Raw genomic sequence first — 25801 nt, 5'->3', positions numbered from 1 at the left:
CCACATTTATTTTGAAAGAATATCTACTGTTTCTGTTTTTAAATCAATAAGGCTTTTGTATTACTAGCTTGTACACTATTGAAAATATGAACGACCTCTTTAAACAAATGTATACATTGTTTATTTCTGAATCTCTTCCCAATTGCTTTATAGATATACATAATTGAGCAGTTATTTCAAAGTGAATCAGATTTTTACACTAGCTAACATTATATAACTATGAGCAATTCCTATGAAAAAAAGTCTAAGGGTTGAATGTGGAAATATCTACAACGACCATGAATTAATAGTCACAACTTTAAAAGTATTTTTTCCTTTAGAATAGTGTCATGATATGAGCAATTAAAAATAACAAAATTTTTGTATTAATATCTGGAGTAGGTAGTTATTTGAAGGCCAAAAGTTCTCCTAGTCACTGTAATATTTCTCTATTTTTTACAAAGATATTATTGGGGCTAAGTTAAATTGATGCTCTTATCTATAAGACTACAAGACAATTATTTGCTCAGGGCAAGAATAATTTTATGCCCTCTCTCTAGATCTATGTCCTATAATTTAGAAATAATTTGATTTTGATATAATTGATGCTCCAAAATATTAAATATCAAAAATTTATACAATATATTATCTTCATAGTAAATAAGATTTAATAGTACATTATTAATATTTCAATAAGTTTCTAGGACAATCCAAAAGAATGTGCAATCCTTAATAATTACAGTTAAGTAAATTGGGATATACATAACATAGCCAAAATGAATGCATTTATATTCTGAAATTAAAAAAAACTTGTTTTGAATTCCATGTTCATAATTCTATTTCTTTACCATATCAGAACATTAATTTGATTGTTTAAAAATATGATATATTTATATCTGTTTGCATATATATATGCAAAATATATATGAATATATATATTCAAAATGAAGTCCTTATTATTTTATATTTATGTAAAATGGTTCTCAATTTTATTCCCAAAAGATTTCAATCATATCAATTTTGATTTTACTTTACTATTTTTTTAGAAAAGATACAATCAACATATATGAAGAAAAAATAATTCTCTATATTTAAGCAGCAAGAATTTCTACCTGAACTAGAAAGGTGTGCTTCAGTGTATTAGTAACTATCTTCTTTAAGATTTGTGTGTCACTGAGAAGAAATGCTTTTACAACATAGGCAGCTTTCAAAGGTTAGGTAATACTTGCATTGCAGATTGTAGTTCTGTTTGTAGGGCAAGCACAGTACAAGGGAGTTCACTGCAGATGGAGTTAAAAGGCAGGTGGGTATTCACGCATTGGCTCCTGCTTTTTCACTGATACATGCTACTTTCTACCCTTTTTAAAACAAACTCATATTTTTCTCACAGTGTAAAGACAATGAAGTTCCTCTCTTATGATTCTATTATCTTTGTGCCACAAATGAATGGTGACATATATTAACTGAATTTCAAACATTTATTCACAGCATAAATCTCCTGGAACAAAATATTTTCCTGACATTTGAGTCTTTTGGAGCTTGCCAAATCATTCCTTTGTCCTCTACCACAGCTCTGAAATAACATATTTGTGAAAATGATACTTAAGAAATGACAGCAAGGTTGATAAATTGGTGTTGATTTATTGTCATTTCCTATTCATTTTTTTCCTGTCCCATACCAAAGAGCTGTAATGGGAAATAGCTTTTCATCCATGTATTAGGAAATGAACCTCAGTCTACATTGACTTTTAGCTGAGAAATTAGGTATAGGATTCTGGGATCATTCTGAGATGTCAAGTTTGTGAATGCAATTATAAATCAGAGAGATAGAAGGCTGATTTTCTACAATGATATTAGTAGGTTCTAAAGTCACTGAAGAGCTCCAAGTATATTTGAATGGCAGTGCTATTATTTTGGTTCAAATGTCGATAAATATTATGTTAGACTTTTGAATAGGTAAGTCAGTGGTTCACTGAAGAGACATCTGAAGGTTCTGTTACAGTAAAGATAGCTGGATCTCACCTCCAGAGTTTCAGAGTCAGTGGATCTGGTGTGTAGTCCAAAAATTACATATCTAATAATTTTGTGGGAATCTTCATGCTGTTATTTGGGGGACCACAGTTTGAGTTTCAGGGGAGTAAATCACTGACAGGTAAATCCCTTGGAAGCTGAGAACCACTTGTTTTCAAGTAGAAGACAGTAAGAACTCATAAATTTTGTATATGATAGGAAAGTATCTAGCCAGATAGTGTCTATCATTTTTAGCCAATGTTTATTTAACACATGAACATATATATATATATATATATATATATAAATATCAAATTTAAAAATTTTATTGTGTTTCCCATTCTTCAAACATTCTAGAGAATGCAAGAGTGATTCATTGACTTGTTGATTTTGTTTAGGAAAGACAAGTTCACTGACCCCAGTAAATATTGTCAGTATTTTTTTTTTTTTGCAGCAGTGATGGAGGCCAGGGATGGTAAGCAGTCTTTTTAGCAAGGTTAGTCAAAGAAGGCCTCTAAGGGGTTGACATTTGACCTAGAATATGTAAAGAGGCAAGTTATAAGAAGATCTAAGTACAGAGTTAGCATTAGCTCAAGGTTCTAAAGCAAGAACAAGCTCAACTAAGCTGAATACAGTGGTTTTCAAAGTCACAGAAAGTGCCATTCAATTAAAAATTAAGGTTGAACTAGAGGTTTTAAAAAAATCAACTAAGAACAGCTAGGGGAATTTGAGAATTAATCACATAAACTTTTTCACAGAAAAGGAAGAATAAGACTCAACAGTATTTATTAAATGAGTATGCTGCAGTTAAGGTCACAAGCACAAAGAGGGAGATTCCAGAGATGGGCTGAGTAGACAAAACTACCATGGAGCTCATGTTACATTGCTGAACAACCAGAAAGTCAGCTTATCATTTACAACTGGGGGCATTCTTTTCCTGAAAATGAAATATTATTGATGTCTGCTCTCCATGAATTTCCCATTGTTACAATATATGAGAAGTTGAATTTCAGAATAAATTACTTTTGACAAAAGATGGATTCAGTGTAAAATGAAAGGGAGCAACAACACTTCAATCGACTGACCTCAGTGAGGCCCAATGACTCAAATCAGACCCACAACATAGAACATATCTTTCTAGTTACTAGACAGTTTGAGGATCTCTCCACTGTGACCTCAACCCAGGACATGGCTGGAAATCCAATAGTGAGTTCTTACTGTTTCAGCTGCTTTTCTCCAGCTTGCGTAAAAATCATCAGCACCCTCTGCCAACATATTCTTTCTTTTTTTAAATCAGATGTAAATCTTTGTCACAGATTAATATTTGCTAATATAATGACACCCTCCTAGGACTCTACTTGGGTCACTATGATATGCCTTTGAGGAATCCTCAGAGTCTAGCTTCTCACACATTTAGGGTTTGCAATATGGCTGCTATTGGGAATAGCTATACTCTTCTGTTATAACTGTCTTTTTAAAAAAATTTTACAAGGTTGCTTAAATTTATTTGGAAAAATAACTTGCATTCCCCATGTTATAGGCAGAACTGTGTCCCTGCCACCACAATACTTATATGTTGAAGTCCTATCACCATCATCTCAAAATGTGACTGTGTTTGGAGTTACAGCCTTTAAAGAGGCAATTAAAATTAAAATAAGGCTGTTAGGGTGAGCTAGAATCTGCCCACAATGCGGGAAGCACAGATTTGATTCTTGGGTTGGGAAGATCCCCTAGAGAAAAGAATGGCTATCCACTCCAGTATTCTTGCCTGGAGAATCCCATGGACAAAGGAGACTGGTGAGCTACAGTCCTTGTTGTCATAGCAACACTTCAGAGTGGGCTCTATTACAATATGACTAGTATCTTTATAAGAAGAAGAAATTTGGACCTCAGAAGAAACACCAGTGATGTGTGCACACAGAAGAAAGGCCCTTTGAGGACACAGAGAGAAGTCAGCCACCTGCAAGCCAAGCAGAGAGGCTTTGGGGACAACGAAACCTGCCTAAGCCTTAATCTTGGATTTCTAGTCTCCAGAACTGTGAGAAAACACACTCTGTTGTATAAGTCACTCAATCTTTGATATTTTCTCATGGTAGCTCTAGCAAAGTAAAACACCCCATGGTTTCTGACTATGAAAGCATCCAAACAGTACATCTCACAATGGTTGATGCATCTTTGGAACGCTGGTAGGAGAGAGAGGAGAGGAGGAGAAAAAGTGGGTAGGGAAGGAGAGGAGAGGATAAGTAGCCAATAAGTGGATTTCCTTTTTGTGGTAAAACAGAAATGAAATCAGATATGGTAGTTAAGTATCTGTCTAGTCCCTGTCTCTCTCACACATACACTAAAAAAAAAAAAAAAAAAAACCCTGATAAAAATGTCCTTTAGTTAGAACAATGATCTACAGATTGTCTGCTTTTGAATTCAGTAATGATTGAGAAGACTCTTATAACAAGTTTCTTCAGAAGAAGTGTCAGATTCTATCATTTAGAATTATGAATGGCATTTTAAAACAGTTGTGCTATAGACAGCAGTTTCCAATATGCAAAAAATACCTCCTGAACTTATGCGACATTTTAAAAGATAAAGGAACATGACCGTATTCTTCTGCTACTTGGTAATCCTCTGGAACTGGGCAGGGATTTGTAATGTACTCTCACAAAACAAAAAGAACAAACATTATTTGGATGTTTGCCACCTAATTGGTTGAGACCATAATTCTAATGTTCAAAAAAACTAGAATGTAATTATAATTCTTCACTCTGTGACGGTGAATTCATCATTTTATTATCTGAGCTCTTGATTTTTCTTCAGTTTGTAAGATAAAAGATGTAGACACATTGGCCACATAGCACAAAAATATCTATCAAACTGAAAACTTTAATACATTAATAACACTGAAGTCACTGCTGACTTAGGCTGAGTGTTTTAATTAATGACATTGACAAGGGGAAATGTCATCATCTGTCTTCTGTATGCCTACCTAGCTGGGCTTCCCTGGTGGTTCACATGGTAAAGTATCTGCCTGCAATTCAGGAGACCCAGGTTTGATCCCAAAATTGGGAAGATCCCCTAGAGAAGAGAATGGATACCCACTCCAGTATTCTTACCTGGAGAATCCCACAGATGGAGAAGTCTGGTGGGCTACAGTCCAGGGGGTCACAAAGAGGCAACTAAGCACGCGCACACACACACACACACACACACACACACACACACACGTGCCTATCTAGCTAACTTAGGATAAAACTATGAAATAAAACTAGGTGAATTAGATAATGGATCCATACTAACCACAGACTCCATGCTGAGTATCATACTAAACAAAAAAATAAAACCATGAGTTTCTGAGTGTTGGCTATGTGCCAAGCATTGGGCTAGGCTCTTCAAATACTTTTTTAATTTATTCTCACAGGAACACTAAGAAGTATGGATCAGGATCTCTGTTTTATAAATATGGATACCTAAAATCAAAAATAAAATAAATTTTCCAAGATGGAAGAGCTATTAATTTGTAAGGGCTGAGACTTTAATACAGCTGTTTGACTCCTAGATCTCTGCTATTTACAATTTAACACGTTCCTCTAAAACAACACCATAACTAAGACATCCTGGACCAAATGGAGAGAAAAAAACACAACCTCTGGTTAATGAGTCCAGTGCTTACGTCTGTTGCCTTGTGGTTTCTACTGAAGAGGGCTTCAAAGAGTACACTGAATAAAAAATGGTGTCAACTGTGAAAGACACTAAGTATCATGGAAATTCTAAAGCATAACAGTTTTTTTCTCATTGTTTGCCCTTCTCAGAAGCTTCCATAATGAAAATTACTTTCCCAAAGCATATGGCCTTTTTACATTTTCCTTTTCCACTACTTAAAAATGTTTATGATGAAGAATAACTTTCTTCACATTCCATATGTTTGCTCATCTCAAGGAGAAACTCTGCAGATTTCGTCTGGACTGATTTAAGCAAAGAATTATGTTTCCCCTAATACAAAAACCATAGGCACTGGCAGAACACAAGAATATAAAACATCAAACAGAGGGATTTTTTAGTAGTTGGTAGTAAGTACAACTTAACTAGGGGTAGTGCTGATCACAGATTGTCATTGAAGGAGATAAAATTTCAGAAAAGGCATCCATCAGTAATTTACCTATATACCTGTTTTATTCATACTGTTCATAGGGTCCTCATGAAACCCACAAAGAATGAAGATTCTCCAGAAAAAAATGAAGGGATGGAGCCAAATCAAAAACAACATCCAGTTTTGAATGTTACTGGTGACAGAAGCAAGGTCTGATGCTGTAAAGAGCAATATTGCATAGGAACCTGGAATGTTGGGTACATGAATCAAGGCAAATTGGAAGTGGTCAAACAGGAGATGGCAAGAGTGAATGTCAACATTCTAGGAATCAGCAAACTAAAATGGACTGGAGTGGGTGAATTTAATTCAGATGACCATATTACCTACTACTATGGGCAGGAATCTCTTAGAAGAAATGGAGTAGCCCTCATAGTCAACAAAAGAGTCCCAAATGCAGTACTTGGATGCAATCTCAAAAATGACAGAATGATCTCTGTTCATTTCCAAGGCAAACCACTCCATATCACGGTAATCCAAGTCTATGCCCCAACAAGTAATACTGAAGAAGCTGAAGTTGAACGGTTCTATGAAGACCTACAAGACCTTTTAGAACTAACACCCAAAAAAGATGTCCTTTTATTACAGGGGACTGGAATGCAAAAGTAGGAAGTCAAGAAACACCTGGAGTAACAGGCAAATTTGGCCTTGGAGTACAGAATGAAGGAGGGAAGAGGCTAAAAGAGTTTTACCAAGAGAACACACTGGTTATAGCAAACACCCTCTTCCAACAACACAAGAGAAGACCTACACATGAACATCACCAGATGGTCAACACTGAAATCAGAAAGATTATATTCTTTGCAGAAAAAGATGGAGAAACTCTATACAGTCAGCAAAAACAAGACCAGGAGCTGACTGGCTAAGATCATGAACTCCTTATTGCCAAATTCAGACTTAAATTGAAGAAAGTAGGGACAACTACTAGCCCATTCAGTTATGACCTTAATCAAATACTTTATGATTATACAGTGGAAGTGAGAAAGAGATTTAAGGGACTAGATCTGATAGATAGAGTGCCTGATGAATTATGGACTGAGGTTCGTGACATTGTACAGGAGACAGGAATCAAGACCATCCCCGTGGAAAAGAAATGCAAAAAAGCAAAATGTCTGTCTGGGGAGGCCTTACAAATAGCTGTGAAAAGAAGAGAAGCAAAAAGCAAAGGAGAAAAGGAAAGATATAAGCATCTGAATGCAGAGTTCCAAAGAATAGCAAGAAGACATAAGAAAGCCTTCTTCAGCGATCAATGCAAAGAAATAGAGGAAAACAACAGAATGGGAAAGACTAGAGATCTCTTCAAGAAAATTAGAGATACCAAGGGAACATTTCAGGCAATGATGGGCTCAATAAAGGACAGAAATGGTAGAGACCTAACAGAAGTACAAGATATTAAGAGGAGGTGTCAAGAATACACAGAAGAACTGAACAAAAAAGATCTTCATGACCCAGACAATCACGATGGTGTGATCACTCACCTAGAGCCAGACATCCTGGAATGTGAAGTCAAGTGAGCCTTAGGAAGTATTACTACGAACAAAGCTAGTGGAGGTGATGGAATTCCAGTTGAGCTATTTCACACCCTAATAGCTGATGCTGTGAAGGTGCTGCACTCAATATGCCAGTAAATTTGGAAAACTCAGCAGTGGCCACAGGACTGGAAAAGATCAGTTTTCATTCCAATCACAAAGAAAGGTAATGCAAAAGAATGCTCAAACTACTGCACAATTGCACTTATCTCACATGCTACCAAGGTAATGATCAAAATTCTCCAAGCCAGGCTTCAACTGTATGTGAACAGTAAACTTCCAGATGTTTAAGCTGGTTTTAGAAAAGGCAGAGGAAACAGAGATCAAATTGCCAACATCTGCTGGATCATCAAAAAAGCAAGAGAGTTCCAGAAAAACAGATATTTCTGCTTTATTGACTTTGCCAAAGCCTTTGACTGTGTGGATCACAATAAACTGTGGAAAATTCTGAAAGAGATGGGAATACCAGATCACCTGACCTGCCTCTTGACAAACCTGTATACAGGTCAAGAAGCAACAGTTAGAACTGGACATGGACAACAGACTGGTTCCAAATAGGAAAAGGAGTACGTCAAAGCTATATATTGTCACCCTGCTTAGTTAACTTATATGCATAGCACATCATGAGAAGCGCTGGGCTGAATGAAGCACAAGCTGGAATCAAGATTGCCAGGAGAAATAGCAATAACCTCACATATGCAGATGACACCACCCTTATGGAAGAAAGTAAAGAGGAACTAAAGAGCCACTTGATGAAAGTGAAAGAGGACACTGAAAAAGTTGACTTAAAGCTCAACATTCAGAAAACTAAGTCATGGCATCCAGTCCCATCACTTCATGGCAAATAGATGGGGAAACAGTGGCTGACTTTATTTTGGGGGGCTCCCAAATCACTGCAGATGGTGACTGCAGCCATGAAATTAAAAGACGCTTACTCCTTGGAAAGAAAGTTATGATCAAGCTAGATAGCATGTTTAAAAGCAGAGACATTATTTTGCCAACAAAGGTCCATCTAGTCAAGGCTATGGTTTTTCCAGCAGTCATGTATTGGATGTGAGAGCTGAACTATAAAGAAACCTGAGTGCCGAAGAACTGATGCTTTTGAACTGTGGTGTTGGAGAAGACTCTTGAGAGTCCCTTGGACTGCAAGGAGATCCAACCAGTCCTTCCTAAAGGAGATCAGTCCTGAGTGTTCACTGGAAGGACTGATGTTGAAGCTGAAACTCCAATACTTTAGCCACCTGATGCGAAGAGCTGCTCATTTGAAAAGACCCTGATGCTGGGAAAGATTGAGGGCAGGAGGAGAAGGGGATAACAGAGGACAAGATGGCTGCATGGCATCACTGACTCAGTGGACATGAGTTTGGTAAACTCTGGGAGTTGGTGATGGAGAGAGAGGCCTGGCGTGCTGCTGTCCATTCGGTTGCAAAGAGTCGGACATGACTGAGTGACTGAACTGAACTGAACTGAATCCCTTTTATTGATAGTTCCAGCTACCTATTGTGTGTTATATACTAGGATGATAGATAAAGGAGACAAAGTCATCTCCAGAGAAAATATTGTGGAGGTAAAGAACCTACTTATGATTTTTTTTTAAAGTTTCCTGCTCTAGTTAATATGATTGTGGGGTATGGCTTATGTCTATGATGCTGCTAAAGAAAGAAGTGATTGATAAAAACTTCTAAGATTCTATAAACTAGATCTGTCTCTGTGTCTGTTATTCCAGGGATCCCCAAAAGGTGAAACAGGACTAGTTGATCAGATTGTACTCATGAGAGAATCTTGTTTTTTGCAAAAATTATAATGATACCAAGATGTCACTGGTTCTGATAGTGAAAGATTTCTATTCAAACATAAAATTTGCCATATTTTAATTATAAGAAGCCATTTTAAACAAAAATATTTCAGATTTTATTTTACATCTACAAATAGGATTTGGATATTTTCTTGGGCACAAAAAGGCAGGTATAATTCTAATCAACCCACAAAATAAAATCAGGAAATTACTATTTGATTGATCTTTGTGGCAAAAATATCTTTACCCAGATTACACTATAGAATCAAGTGAGAACATGTTAGATTCTCACGTTCCCTTTGTTCATTTTCATATCCATCCCAGCCAAGATATTTTAGTGGCAGTTATAATTGTTTTACAACAGCCTTGGAAACATGTCATATCACAGCACTTACGGAGATGCTATCATAATAGCCTGTCTCAAGAAAACCTCAGCAAAGCCTTAAAATGAAAGTTTACCAAGTGGGAAAGTCACAAATTGATACAGTACAAGTGAATTGAAAATTTACTTGGTAAACTAAAGCTCCAAGTCATTTAAAAACAATAAAAAATATGTGTCACTGCTTTCATGTGTGCCAATCATACCAAAATTCTAAAATGAAGCCTCCTAATATCTTACCAAGGGCTTAGTTAAATAAAATCTTCAGATATTTTTAAGGAAACATGGCAAAAACACATCATTGTGCTAGATGCAAAAAAAAAAAAAAAAAAAGCTTATACACAAATAATTCTTAATGCTGGAAGTACTTTCAAAGCCTCCTAAATTAATTCAAAGGGAAAAGAATATCATCACCAAGTGCTGCCATTTCTAGTGAGAGAATTGTTTACTACAGCAGCAAAACAAGCCGACCACGGCCCAGGGGAGTGCGTCATCACAGCTTTACTAATGGCCCATCCGTATTACCTCATGACCACTGTGAGCCCAGCACTTGCAGATCTATGTGGTGTGCCTGGGTCACCGTGAACCTGCATGATCTCATCTCCTGGGTACAGGCCTGGCTGTTTTACTCACCTGTGCACAGCCAGAATCAAACAACTCCTTTGAGTAGATTACACTGATGGTAAGGGTTTCAAATAGGTTTTTCCAAAATACAGTCCTATCTCCTAACAGAGTTATTATTCTTCAATTTTAGTGATGAGGCTGCTTGCAGTTTTCTTGTGATACTTTGCATCTTTTACATTCACCCTAATACCCTGCCTTTCTGTCACCTCATCGTGTGCTTTATACTGGGCAACGTTCCCAATTTATTGTAGGAGAAAATGGGCTTTATTTTATCTCATTTGAAAGATTTTGGTCCAATTAGCAGCACGATTTAGTTCCTAAATAAATATTTTGAACTAGACAAAATCTTGAAATAGAGTTTGTACCTCAGATACTGTAGGAATCATTTGGTTAATAGTTATAAAAGTAGGTTATTTGTATCTACAGATTGAACAATTGCCCTTTCAACTTAATATATAATTTTCCTGAAGCCCAAATTTGAATCATATACATTAAGATGTACTAGAATGAGGTTCTATGCAGGTAAACAAGCAAAACAAATGGATTAAAATTCATATCCCAGTACTAAGTACTTTTTATTTGTGGATGCATACATATTTTTGTGGGGGAAGGGGAAAATATAACCTTTTATTTGAAAATGGAAATCCACAAAGGCCCCACAAACATCTCTCAAAAAAATCAAGGATTTACTGGAAGATGACAAATATCAAGAAACCATAGCAAATATATCTTAATAGTCATTCTTCTGAGGCTATATTCAACCTGTTTCCTTTTCACACAGACCTCCAGGTAACTGCTTACAAATTCATCATGACAGGCATGAGAAATAAAATCTACTTGCCAATCCTGGTTTACTATGTATAAAGCGGCACTGGAAGGGTTGTCTTTATTTTGATATTTTCTTTACCATTTTAGTCTTCTATAATCTAAAGATAGTTAATAAAATGAAAGTGGCCAATTGCACTGGAAGAGAATTAGTATATTTAGGGGAAAAATGACAATAGATTTATGCCCAATCATAAGTAATTTAGATATGTTCTATTAGTATATTAGCTTTTAAAACATTTTTAGAAAACTCTAGTGTAAAAAATACGATACTGGATGCTTGGGGCTAGTGCACTGGGACGACCCAGAGGGATGGTATGGGGAGGGAGGAGGGAAGAGGAAGGAGGGTTCAGGATGGGGAACACATGTATACCTGTGGTGGATTCATTTTGATATTTGGCAAAACTAATACAATTATGTAAAGTTTAAAAATAAAATAAAATTTAAAAAAAAATTAAAAAAAAAAAATAAGGTGCTGAATGGCTATAATCTATACAATACTTAATGGATGTAAGTATCCATTACTTCACTTCAAATTCAACATTCTAGCCTTCTTCCAAGATTGTACCCTCAGTAAAAGTAATTACTAACTCTCTTCCAAAGCATTCAAAATTAACCTTTTTTCCCTATAGTAATGTGACTTGTAGATATTTACATCTGATAAATATCAGAGATTCAATGTAGCTTAGTTATGGTTGGATCTAATCATGTAAGAGGCATCATACTACTCAAGTGTTTACACAGACAGAGTGATGAATATTTGAATTAGGTCAATTTAGGAAAGTTCTCTGGCCTTGTCTGCCAGTGGCATGGATCTCTTTGACCCTAACCTTTTAAGTGCACTTTCAAATCGATGTGAAAGACGAGAGAGAGAGAGAGAGAGAGAGAGAGAAATAACTGTCAGTTTCAAAACAAAAACAAAATGAATGCACACTGGTTGACAACTGAGTTTCTAAAAGGCCACTTAAACTGAATCAAAGGTCTTTCTTAAAGGTATTATTAGGAAAAATATTACATGCAGTCCACCTTTTCTGAGAGTCATAACATTTTAAAAAGCAATGTTCTATTAGAGAGATTTTTAAAAGTACTTCATGTTTTATTGTTACTTTATTTCATAGTGAGCTAGTGGGATTTCTCATTTGAAATGTCAGGTTTATAACTAGAAATTCTACAATAGAAAGTTTATCTTTTCTAAAGACATAGGTATACATGTTCATTTCAATATTTGGCAAAACCAATACAATATTGTAAAGTTTAAAAATAAAATAAAATTAAAAAAAAAAGAAAAAAAATATAGACATAGGTAGTTTTTCAAAGATTTAAATTTCTAATACATCAGTTAGATAAATATTCATTGACCCTTTCAAATTACAAATTAATTTCATACTACTTCTTTAGGGCTTCCCTGGTGACTCAGTGATAAAGAATCTTCCTGCAATGCAGGAGATGCAGGTTCAATCCCTGGGTTGGGAAGATCACCTGGAAAAATGTATGGCAACCCACTCCAGTATTCTTGCCTGGGAAATTCCATGGACAGAAGAGTCACACATAAGTTAGCGGCTAAACCACCATTGCCACTACTTCTTTTTCCTTTTGACCATGTTAATGAAATAATAAACTACTTTGAAGAGTGAGCTTTAAGATTTGTAAAGCAAAACTTAAAAGACTGTATAATTTATTTAGGTAAGAGATTAAATTTTGCCTACTTCCCTTTAAGATTGAAGGCGATATTTATTATAACAGCCTAAGCATTATCACTGAGACAGGAATAAATTATTTACATTTAGAGACACAGTAATGCTCCACTGTGCAAGTGTGCTCAGTCTTTCAGTTGTGTCTGACTCTGCGACTCCATGGACTGTAGCCTGCCAGGCTCCTCTGGCCATGGGCTTTCCAAGCAAGAATACTGGAGTGGACTGTCACATATGGAACCCACATCTCCTGCACTGGCAGGCAGATTTTTTATCCCCGAGCCACTTGGGAAAACTCAATCCTTTAATACAACCTTTTATCTTTTGTGATGTTTCTATCCTGAGAGCATTGTTGCACCTCTCTCAAGTAAACTGATTAATTTCTTTTTCAGTTATAGCTGGTGCTAGTGGTAAAGAACCTGCTTCCCAAAACAGGAGACATAAGAGACACAGGTTTGATCCCTGGATTGGGAAGATCCCCTGGAGAAGGGCATGGCAACCCACTCCAGTATTCTTGCATGGAGAATCCCCATGAACAGAGGAGCCTTGCAGGCTACAGTCCATTGGGTCTCAAAGAGTTGGACATGACTAAAGCGACTTACCACACACATTATTTCAAATAGTAAAATTCAGTAACTTTTTTATGATTAAAGTTAACTCTAAATAGAAACATAAATAGGAGAATGCATATGTACAATTAAAATGAAAAGAAAAATTCTCATTTCTTGGATTACTAATAAAATTAACTACTGTGATTGCTTCCCTTTCATCAAGTAAACTATTCCTATGGTCATAAACATTGTTTTATACCTTCATATTATACTTTATTTTACACAAATGTTTTTGCAAAAGTAACATGTAAAGCTTCAGAAAATGATTTCAATATGTGATATATACAGGATATAATGTGTATTTGAATAAAATATTATGAATAAATAAATTTAAACTGTCTGACAAAAGGAAACTAGGTTGGTTACATTTTTTATATTGCAATTACAGGGTGAAAAATCTCATTTATTCAGGATTGTTATTACTTCAGAATTTGTGACAGTTAGGGCAATGAGTAGATTGAAATGTATAGTTATATTATCATCAAAGAAAAACTGTACTCTTTAACATAGTCTACTTTTTCTTATATTTTTCTCATGTTTTAAATATACTTTTGTTTTAGTAAACATCAACAGGACCCTTGAAATATGATTTATGTTTAAGCAATTTAAGTAGATGATATCAGATCAGATCAGTCACTCAGTCGTGTCCGACTCTTGGCAACCCCATGAATCACAGCACGCCAGGCCTCCCTGTCCATCACCAACTCCCGGAGTTCACTCAGACTCACGTCCATCAAGTCAGTGATGCCATCCAGCCATCTCATCCTCTGTCGTCCCCTTCTCCTCCTGCCCCCAATCCTTCCCAGCATCAGAGTCTTCTCCAATGAGTCAAGTCTTCGCATGAGGTGGCCAAAGTACTGGAGTTTCAGCTTTAGCATCATTCTTTCCAAAGAAATTCCAGGGCTGATCTCCTTTAGAATGGACTGGTTGGATCTCCTTGCAGTCCAAGGGACTCTCAAGAGTCTTCTCCAACACCACAGTTCAAAAGCATCAATTCTTCGGCGTTCAGCCTTCTTCACAGTCCAACTCTCACATTCATACATGACCACAGGAAAAACCATAGCCTTGACTAGACAAACCTTTGATATAGATGATGAAAAAGCTCTTAATTTGTTCATAATGAATGCATTATCATTAGTGACTTCTCCTTTGGTTTATTCCACAAATAAGACTGTGGTCCCCCAAAGGAAGGAGGGAGACTTCTATTTGTGAGGTCCATTACACATATGTCTATTACACATATGCTCAGAGTGCTCACGTGCTCAGTTGTGTCCAACTCTTTGTGACCCCACAGAATCTATTCTTAATTGCTAGTTCAAAAACAGTTATCAAGGGGTATTCCTTTGAACAGTACAGTGTAGTCTTTAGGGGACCCAACAATGAACTAGATAAAATCTATGGATCAAGGTACTACTATTATGTAATAAATATGTTTACTTTGTATGTGTCCCCAGTTGTGTCCAACTCTTTGTGACCCCATGACTGTAGCCTGCCAAGCTACTCTGTCCAAGGCAAGAATACTGGAGTAGGTCGCCACTGCCTACTCCAGGGGATCTTCCCAATTCAAGGATCTAACCTGGGTCTCTTGCATCTTCTGCGTGGCAGGCAGATTCTTTACTACTGTGCCTCGCAAGAAGCCCCTAGGTTTACCTTATCTACTCATAAAGCCATCCACAAAAATTCACGGGAGTGCTGCTAATCCAAATGGTGATGGAAGTCAGGAATAACAACAGGTGTAATGAAACGACCTCTTAGGAAGGAAATTAACAATGCAAAAATTGTTGCTCCATTATTATATTCTTCTGTTAATAAAGTATATATTTAGTTCACATTCTAGGGTCAAATTGTTTGTATTCAAATCTAATCTGTACAACATTCCACCTGTATATCCTTGGGGGCTTTATTAACTTTAAAAAAAATTACAGTTTATTTACAGGACTATGTTAGTTTCAAATATACAACATAATAGTCCAATACTTTACATATGATATTTCATTTAATGTTATTATAAAATATTAACTATATTCCCTGTACTGTACAATATACTTTATTGTGTCTTAATTTTCTCATCTGTAAAGGAAGTGGTAACATTTCCTGGGTTGCAAAGACTAATGAGACACTACAAATTCTAAATAAAAAACTGATATAAGTTTTGATACATGGCAAGTTCTCAAAAAATGCTGGCTACTATCATCATCATTATCATGTAAGCAGTTAAGAAAATATTTATTATCTCTGCAGTGTACTGGCTCTCTCAATAAATTGTGCTGAAAACTTGAGATCTGGGCTAGGAGCAAGTCTTAGGAAATTTACAATGTGTGAATAGTGAGAGAATTCAAGAGAATTAAAACTCAGGATGTACGTGTTTACCTTTCAAGAGACCCAGGACCATTGACTGTCTCCAGATCATATAAGTCAGACACAATGGGGCTGACTGCCCATTGGAGAGATTTACATTTCAAAAGGTTCAAGTGAGAACCCATTATCCTTTTATTCCCATCTGCAAAGAACAGAAAATTTTCTCCTTCCTTTTTGGGATATGTAGGGAAGGTAGCTGTCCTTTTCTACAGTATATAGGCAGAAAAAAAATCCATTTACTTTTATCCCCTATGGAGTGCAAGGTTCCTTACATAGTTAATCTTACCATTTGTCTTTCATTGTGTGCTTTACCAATAAAATCCAGGATAAAGGAGGTCAGTGCAATTATTGATGACTGTTAATGACTATATCTGTCTCTAATCCAGAACATCTTGGGTGCATACTCAGGATAAAATTAATAATGATGTTTTTTAACAACCCAACAATCATCATCACCACCCAACGATATCATCATTATCATGTAGCAGAAAATAGCTACAATCTAGCTGCTAGATTTGCAAAAACCTGGCTTTCTTTCTTCCTGGGTGCAGAACTAGAATATAACTCTCAGCCTCTGTTGAACATCAGTACAGCCATGTGACTAAGTTCTGGCCAACAGAATATGGACAAAAGTGAATGCCTCCTCTAGGCCAGGTCTGGCGTCACCTAGAGCCAGACATCCTGGAATGAGAAGTCAAGTGGGCTTTAGGAAGCATCACTAGGAACAAAGCTAGCAGAGGTGATGGAATTCCAGTTGAGCTATTTCACATCCTAAAATATGATGTTGTGAAAGTACTGCATTCAATATGCCAGCAAATGTGGAAAACTCAGCAGTGGCCATAGGACTGGAAAAGGTCAGTTTTTATTCCAATCCCAGAGAAAGGCAATGCCAAAGAATGCTCAGATTATCACACAATTACACTCATCTCACAGGATAGCAAAAAAATGCTCAAAATTCTCCAAGCCAGGCTTCAGCAATACGTGAACCGTGAACTTCCAGATGTTCAAGCTGGATTTAGAGAAGACAGAGGAACCTGCGATCAAATTGTCAACATCTGCTGGATCATGGAAAAAGAAAGAAAGTTCCAGAAAAACTTCTATTTCTGCTTTATTGACTATGCCAAAACCTTTGATTGTGTGGATCACAACAAACTATGGAAAATTCTGAAAGAGATGGGAATACCAGACCATCTGACCTGCCTCCTGAGAAATCTGTATGCAGGTCAGGAAGCAACAGTTAGAATTAGACATGGAACAACAGACTGGTTCCAAATAGGAAAAGGAGTACGTCAAGGCTGTATATTGTCACCCTGCTTATTTAATTTATATGTAGAGTACAACATGAGAAATGCTGGACTGGATGAAGCACAAGCTGGAATCAAGATTTCTGGGATAAATATCAATAACCTCAGATATACAGATGACACCACCCTTATGGCAGAAAGTGAAGAATTAAAGAGCCTCTTGATGAAGGTGAAAGAGGAGAGTGAAAAAGTTGGCTTAAAATTCAACATTCAGAAAACTAAGATCATGGCATCTGGTCCCATAACTTCATGGCAAATAGATGGGGAAACAATGGAAACAGTGAGAGACTTTATTTTTAGGGGCTCCAAAATCACTACAGATGGTGAATGCAGCCTTGAAATTAAAGGATGCTTGCTCCCTGGAAGAAAAGCTATGACCAATCTAGATAGCATATTAAAAAGCAAAAACATTACTTTGCCAACAAACGTACGTCTATTCAAAGCTATGGTTTTTCCAGTAGTCATGTATGGATGTGAGAGTTGTACTATAAAGAAAGCTGAGCACCAAAGAATTGATGCTTTTGAACTGTGGTGTTGGAGAAGACTCTTGAGATTCCTTTGGACAGCAAGTAGATCCATCCAGTCCATCCTAAAGGAAATCAGTCCTGATTTGGAAGGATTTCTTTGGAAGTCCTTTGGACTTTGGAAGGACTGATGCTGATGCTGAAACACCAATACTTTGGCCACCTGATACAAAGAAATGACTCATTTGAAAAGACCCTGATGCTGGGAAAGATTGAAGGTGGGAGGAGAAAGAGATGAGAGAGGATGAGATGGTTGGATGGCACCATCAACTCAATGGACATGAGTTTGAGTAAACCCTGGGAGTTGGTGATGGACAGGGAGGCCTGGCGTGCTGCAGTCCATGGGGTCACAAAAGTCAGAAACGACTGAGTGACTGAACTCAACTCAGGTTCATAAAACTTATTCTTCAACTCTCTACTTACTTCCTCTTTCTTCGTATGCTAGATAGATAAAGCAAATCCATTGGTGAAGTTTGAAAACTTTTATTTTAATCAAGCCAATAGATAGAAGGTACCTTAGATTTTAATTAAGCTATTACATGAAGAAGCTTGCTCTAACCCAAGCCTACCAATCTTCATTATTCTTAAATGTGTGTGTGAAATAAATTGCTTTATTATGATAAATCTCTAAGATTTGGATTTGTAAAAGGGGTGTTATAGAAGTTAGCTTATGCTAATACAAAACTTGTCTTATTAATCAGTATGAAAGATTTTCAGTTGTAGGTGTTTAGTATGAAAGATTTTCAGTTGTAGGTGTTTAGGAAAGGACTACAGAGAAGGCAATGGCAACCCACTTCAGTATTCTTGCCTGGAGAATCCCAGGGACAGAGGAGCCTAGTGGGCTGCCGTCTATGGGGTCGCACAGAGTCGGACATGACTGAAGCAACTTAGCAGCAGCAGCAGCAGGAAAGGACTAAGAGGTCTCTTTGTAACCTCTTCTCCAAAGGACTTCAGATAATCAGCCATGACTCCAGACCAAAAGCAAATCATAGAGAGTAAAGGGTTTTGTAGGTAAGGGGTGTGTGAAGGAGAGAAATAACATAAAAGACAGTGAGAATAAAAAAATTGCAGTTTACAATATACAACTGTGAAATTTTTATCACTCTTTCTAGCTCTTCTGTTTGTTTTCTCTTATATAACTATTCACTATATCCTTTAAATCTTCTAATCCATTTATCTTAAGTGTTCAATCAAATATTGGTTCACGTTTCATGCTGGATTTTCACACTACTGTATTTTCCAGTTTGCTTTTCTTTGAGAGAGAAAAAAAAAAAAAAAAAGCATTGATGGAGTATACTTTATGAATCAGGAAGTATTTACGTGTGATTATTTAAAATCTTTTCCAACAACCTTTTAAGGTCCAAACAACAAATATTGCTGATCAGCCAGTTCTACAAGAATCAAGTCATTAGCCACTGCAGTCACGGATCTACAGCACACTATGAAAGGAATTCAGGACAAAGAACAGGATGAGACACTCTGTACTTTGAGAAAACAGGCTGACAGACCCTTAGATAGTTAGATATACTTCCAGTAAAATTTTTATGAACCCGATTCTTGCCTGTTTCCATACTTAGAAAAGCACCGAAATCATTAACTGAGATATTGTTCCTTGTGACTAGCAATAACCATCTACAGAGATATATGCTTGACTGCCCATAATCCTTAGCCAAAATCACATATATACTGGCCCTCCCTCAACCTGTTCAGAATAGTTCTTTGGAACGTTATGAGAGACTGTCTCCTCAGTTATCATGCTCAGGAAGGCTCTGAATAAAACCAACTCACAGCTTTCACATTCTGTGTTTTTAAATTTCACTCAAAGGAGGTAAATGTTTTCTGAAGCATGACTTTTTCCACTTTTGTAATAAAGAAACATTTTTTAAAAACCTAAAATCAAACATTTAAACTTTTGACCTTTTCCGAAATGACAAAATAATCAGAGAAAAAGACCACCTCATTTTGTCAATTACGAATTCTTCTTATGGGTCATAGATCCAGGAAGATGTAGATTTAGGGGCAGAGAAGGAGTTAAGCACCATCTGGCAGACAGAGTATTCATACACAGTAAGAGCCTTGACTTCATAAATGAAGTATATATTTCACCCCAGAATAAGAATTCACTTTATATTGAATATAAGGTATGCCTCCTAAATATTCAACTTTTTTTTTTTTTTCAAATTCACAAGGGTCATATTTTATTGCTTTCAGATCAAATAAAAATAACCACAGGGCTTCCCATGGTGACTCAGTGGCATTCACAAGGGCCATATTTTATTGCTTTCAGATCAAATAAAAATAACCACAGGGCTTCCCATGGTGACTCAGTGGCATAGACTCTGCCTGCCTATGCGGGAGACACATGTTTGATCCCTGGTACAGAGGCACCACGACTACTGAGCCTGTGCTCTAGAGCCCGGGAGGTGCGCCTACGAAAGCCCACGTGCCCTAGACCCTGTGCTCCACAAGTGAAGTCACCACAGTGAGAAGCCCGAGCACCCCAATGAGAGTAGCCCCTGCTCGCTGCAACCAGAGAAAAGCCCGCGCAGCAGTGAAGAGCCAGCACAGCCAAAAATAAATACATTAAAAAAAAATAATGAAACATGTAGATATCTATATATTTTTTCATTTTCAAATTTAAAAGACAGACTTAATTGATTATGCTCACACCTCCTGTCCAAAGCTGACTGATTTCTACCACACAGTCGATCCATTTCTGTAATGTGTTCCTATGTCACTAGATGCTTATCACACTCCTTGAAATTATGCTCAGAAGAGCTACACACCTTCCTTTCAAAGGCTCTACGTACCACGGCAGTGGTGAGTCACTGTGGCATTTCTATCCCTCTGGCACTTCTCTCAGTCAATAGCAATGTTAAGTAACAGCAGGTGTTTCCTTCACATTCATTGATTCAACCATGAATCAGACTCTCATTATCTTAGGCCTGAGTTACAGACTCTGACTCTGAACTCCCCTTCACTGTTCAATCTTAATATGATTTTGTGATATTGTGATTTATTATAAGAAATATATATTTGATTTTTGTTCCCAGTTTTGGTTCACAGGTCCCCAAACCCTTGAAATTTCCTAAGAGTAGAGAGTGACAAAGGTGTCTGTAGTTTTGTTAGTGATGTGACTTTTGGAAAGCATCTAAGTCCACCCCTTGACCTCTAGGGAGGAGAGGGGAGCTGGAGATTAAAACTATTGCCAGTGGCCAATGACTTAATCAGTCATGTCTATGTACCAATGGGCATGATTAGTAAATCATACCTAAGTATTAATAGGCATGATTAACAGTAAACCTTCATAAAAAACAAAAGGACATGATCTGGAGAGCTTCTGGGCTGGTGATCACAGAGAAATCTGGAGGAGACTGGAGAACATGAAGAAGATATGGAGGCTCAACACCTCTTCCCACGCACCTTGCCTTATACAGCTCTTCCACCTGACTGTTTCTGAGTTATGGCCTTTTACAATAAATCAACAATCTAACAAGTCAAATATTTCTTTGAGTTCTGAGAGCCACTCTAGCAAATTAATTGAACCCAAGAAGGTCATGGTAACCAACCTACATCCAGTTGGTCAGAAGAACAGATAACAACTGGGCTTGTGAATGGCATCTGAAACCCAAAAAGAGGGTCAACAGAACTCCCAATCTAAAGCCCATAGTTTAGAAGCACAGGTATTATAACAATCTGAACTTGCAACTGACACCTGAAGTTGAAGGTGGATGAGGTTGGGGTGTAGTCTTTAGTGAGCCCTTAACCTGTGGAATCTGGTGCTATCTCCAAGTAGGTAGTGTCAAAATTCAGTTGAATTCTCAGACCCTCTGCTTGTGGCCAAGAATTGCTTGTTGGTATGGGGAATGCCTGGGTTTTCCCTGGTGGTTCAGTGGTAAAGAATCTGCCTGCAATGCATGAGATGCAGGTTCAATCCCTGGATTGGGAAGATCCCCTGGAGAAGAAAATGGCAACCCACTCCAGTATTCTTGCCTGGGCAATCTCATGGACAGAGAGGCCTGGGGGGATACAATCCATGGGTCCTGCCTCCAATTTGGTTGGAAAGAAAGTGACTGTAAAATAAGAATTATGAGAGGATGAAAGAACACAATTCAGTTTGTAGGAAGTCAGGTCCCATGATACGTGAGTGACACATGAACTTTCTTTCACCTCCACTGATGGTGTTATTTTCACTTAAAATGTTTTTCCTTTATAATTTTTAGCATGTTCAAATTTTTCTTCAGTGTTTGAAACATTTTAGATTCTTTTTACTTATATAACAAAATCTAGCACTTAAATTTTACATTCAAAACAATTAGAAAAATAGAGGTCATTGGAAAATATTTCCCTTACCTTAAATATAACTCCAATTTAAACTGTCACTAACAGCAAATGGGACAGTGGACAATTTAAAATCAAGATGCTGAAAGAAGAAAATTAGACCAAGGGAATTTTCTGTTTACTAAGATTTCACCAGTTTTAAGAGACTTAATATTGAAATAAACACAACATCTTAACTGAAGGTTGATAACTGAACATATATAAATGTTTAGATTAACTCTTTAATAAACTGCATGGCTTTTCTTTCATAGTGTCAATTAAATCATTCACAATTAATGACTTAAGAAAAATTCCAAGATAAGCAGCTAAAGACTCTGTGATAGACTGACTAATAACTCCCAACAATATCTAGGTTCTAATATCTGAAGCCTGTGAGTCTTAACTTTTTTGGAAAAAGTGACTTTGCATAGGTGATTAAGGATTTTGAGATCAGCCTGGATTATCTGGTTGTGCTCTAAATTTAGTCAGGCATGTTATAAAAGAGGAGGCAGAGTGCAACAGGACTAGAGAGACAAGGGTAATGGGACTACTGAAGTAAGATGAGACTCTGCTGGTTTTAAAGATAAAGGAAGGGACCAGCCGCCCAGAAATGCAAAGAATGCTGCTCTAAGAAGTTGGAGAAGCAAGGTACAGATTCTCTCCTTAGAGCCTTGAAGAGATCATAATGCTGGTAACACTAGACACCAAGTTGGCATTCACTAATCACCAGAAAATTTCTTTCCTAACTATTTGTGTGCCCAGGCATTATTAGTGTCATGAATTATTGACTGTAAAACTAAAATATATGGAACAGTAATAAAACCAGACACATTTTCCTTTATATAATTTCTCCAATTTTTTCACCCCTAGTATAGACTCATCCCACTATGCTAGAAAAATCAGTGTAGATTCAGCCAAGATATATAACACCTGCCAGATATGCTTGGGTTCTTTGGATGATAGCACTGAGCAGGTAGGCAAAGGTGAAGTGGTGGATGCCATTTGTCTAAAATAGATGGAAATCTTAGCATACATCATTGAATTTGTACTCTCCAAATGCTTAGGTTTAAAAGTCAATAATCTAGGCAGAGAAAGGTGCAAAGACACTTAAACGGATCTAAAATTTTCTTTAGGAGAAAAGACGTGCTCTAGAAAAAGTAAACACTTGTAACAAGGAAATAAAAAGGGCCACTCGATTTCACAAGAAGCAGTCTTGAGAGATTTTCTGTGTCCTGACATACAAATGACCTGGAGGAAAGTAAAACATAAAGTGAAATGGAACAAAAAAAAACTGCCTGTAAATGAACTTGATCACTTTCTCAAGTAGACAGTGTTATCGGATTGATTGGGAACTTGTTTCTGGCTCTGCTAATTTGCAGAACACTAATTTTACCAGGGAAAGGCATAAAATCTCCTGTGCTAGGAAGTACAGATGCATTTATTTTTTGAATTTGCAGAATTGTTTTGAAATATTATCACACAGAATTCTAAATGCTCAAATGACCATGTAGAAATTACAATGCACACTTGGCTCAAATCCCTTACTCTTTTAAACACATTTCTTTAGTTAAATAGATTATTAATTCTAAAATCCAGTGAAGTGACAGGTAATGAAATGAGGTAACTTCATCTAAGGGAGACTAATGCAAAGGTTGCTTAAATTCAGTGTAAAGAGCATTTGATATGTGAAGGCTGGAAGATTATTTGAACAATTAAATCTTTATTGCATTCATCAATATGTGAGGTTAGTGATCTTATTTTCCATAACTAAGGACAAGGCAAGGGAGAGCTTTCATTTGTAAGAAAATGAGCTAGATAAAAATCTTATTAGGAATGCTCTCCAGCTTGAACTGCAACCAAAGAGCTCAACAGTGCTTATCAAGAAGAAAGTGAGGGCTCCAGTCTTTATTAGCTTTGCAGGTCAAACACAGAGCCTGCTGTGACTGAATAATGAAGAAATTCATCCAATTGTTTTAAGACATTTGTATTGTATTCCTTAGGTTTAGCTTCAATAGTCCCCTTGCACATTTTGGAAAACAACTTGCAGTTATTACTCTTTCTTTGTTGTCATTAGGGTTGCATCATTTCTAGAATTATTTTTAAAGAGGAAACATATATATCAAGATTTAATGTTTGACATATGTACTTCATATGACTATGAACAGCTATATGAATATATTTTAGTATTTCTGGTACTGCAGAGTTAATGTGTAGTGTGTCCACTGCAGGCATCCCTGTCAGCTCAGCTGGTAAAAGAATACACCTGCCAATACAGGAGACCTGGGTTCAATCCCTGGGTTGGGAAGGTCTCCTGGAAAAAGGAATGGCTACCTACTCCAGTATTCTGGCCTGGAGAATAATAATTCCATGGACAGAGGAGCCTGGTGGGCTACAGTTCATGGGGTTGCAGAGAATCGGACATGACCAATGGAATAACACTAACTAATGTAAATTTACATAGAAGGAAATGCGTATCTGCTTTCTACCTTTGTTTCTTATACTCAAGTGGACTACAAGCAGTTCAGGGAACCCTGTAAAACACCTTCAAAAGGCTGGAGTCACAAGTTCAAATTATTTTAGAGGCTGGGTTTCATGGAATCTATAGCAATATGAAGACATGTCTTAGCTGAAGGCAAATTTTACTTTAATTCTGTTGACCAAAGAAAGGATACTATGTGTCAGTTTGGGGTCACTATTCTGGGACTTCTATCACAGAAGCTACTTTCCAGGATTTGTTGAGAACATCTAGGCATACATTCCATAATGAGATCTAAATACCAATTATCCATAATTCATAGTACATAGAGTTGCTGCTGCCACTGCTGCTAAGTCGCTTCAGTCGTGTCCGACTCTGTGCGACCCCATAGACGGAAGCCCACCAAGCTCCCCGGTCCCTGGGATTCTCCAGGCAAGAACACTGGAGTGGGTTGCCATTTCCTTCTCCGATGCATGAAAGTGGAAAGTGAAAGTGAAGTCGCTCAGTCGTGTCCGACCCTTAGCGACCCCATGGACTGCAGCCTACCAGGCTCCTCCATCCATGGGATTTTCCAGGCAAGAGTACTGGAGTGGGGTGCCATTGCCTTCTCCAGTATATAGAGTATTCTGATGCAAATTCTTACTAGGAGAATTGGTAAGAAAGCCTTAGGAACTCAACTAAGGGATGGATATTGGTCCAATCAGAGGATTTCTTTGAATCACACTAGACCACTCCACTTAGGCTGAGCAGAAATGTTCACCTCTTGTTAATACTAGTTCTTGCTACAAACACTTAATATTAAACTGGGACTCTTTTTGTACTTCAAGTAAAGTTTTTACTACTGAAGTTTTATCTTCAAGTTCTATAACTGACAATCATACACAATCTGTGTATTGGATGCAGCAAAAACTGTTCTTGTAGAGAAATTCATAATGATACCATCCTTTCTCAAAAATAAGAAAAATCTCAGATAAAACACCTAACCTACCATCTGAAAGAATTATTAAAAGAAGAACAAAAAAACCTTAAAATCAGTAGAAGGAAGGAAATGATAAAGATTTTTTTAAAAATAGGAAAATAATCAATAAAAACAAGAGCTGGTTCTTTGAGTGTTAGACAGTCATGTCCAACTCTTTGTGACCCCATGAACTGTAGCCCACCAGGCTCCTCTGTCCATGGAATTCTCCAGGCATGAATAACTGGAGTGGGTTGCCATTTCTTTCTCCAGGGGATCTTCC

The 25801-nt window shown here is 37.0% G+C and overlaps 1 protein-coding gene across 9 annotated transcripts in view; it reads right to left on the bottom strand.

Annotated features, from left to right (window-relative positions):
* CCSER1 (coiled-coil serine rich protein 1) overlaps nucleotides 1-25801 on the bottom strand; it is a 1487998-nt gene that overhangs the window by 124306 nt on the left and 1337891 nt on the right. For 2 of the 9 annotated variants that reach the window (XR_015165660.1, XM_086406531.1), the window contains one exon: nucleotides 452-25801. This exon is cut by the window's right edge. The exons of the other annotated variants lie outside the window; for them this stretch is intronic. The gene's annotated coding sequence lies outside the window, so the exon portion shown is untranslated. Of the gene's footprint in view, nucleotides 1-451 lie in introns of those variants that run through there. 9 annotated transcript variants of the gene reach the window in all.

The sequence above is a fragment of the Bos grunniens genome, chromosome 6 (assembly GCF_055505025.1).
Source record: "Bos grunniens cultivar Pamir isolate PY7600 chromosome 6, Bosgru_T2T1.0, whole genome shotgun sequence".
Classification (NCBI taxonomy): Eukaryota; Metazoa; Chordata; class Mammalia; order Artiodactyla; family Bovidae; genus Bos; species Bos grunniens.
The sequence above is the reverse complement of the archived record's forward strand: the minus strand, read 5'-3'. Positions and strand labels throughout refer to the sequence as shown.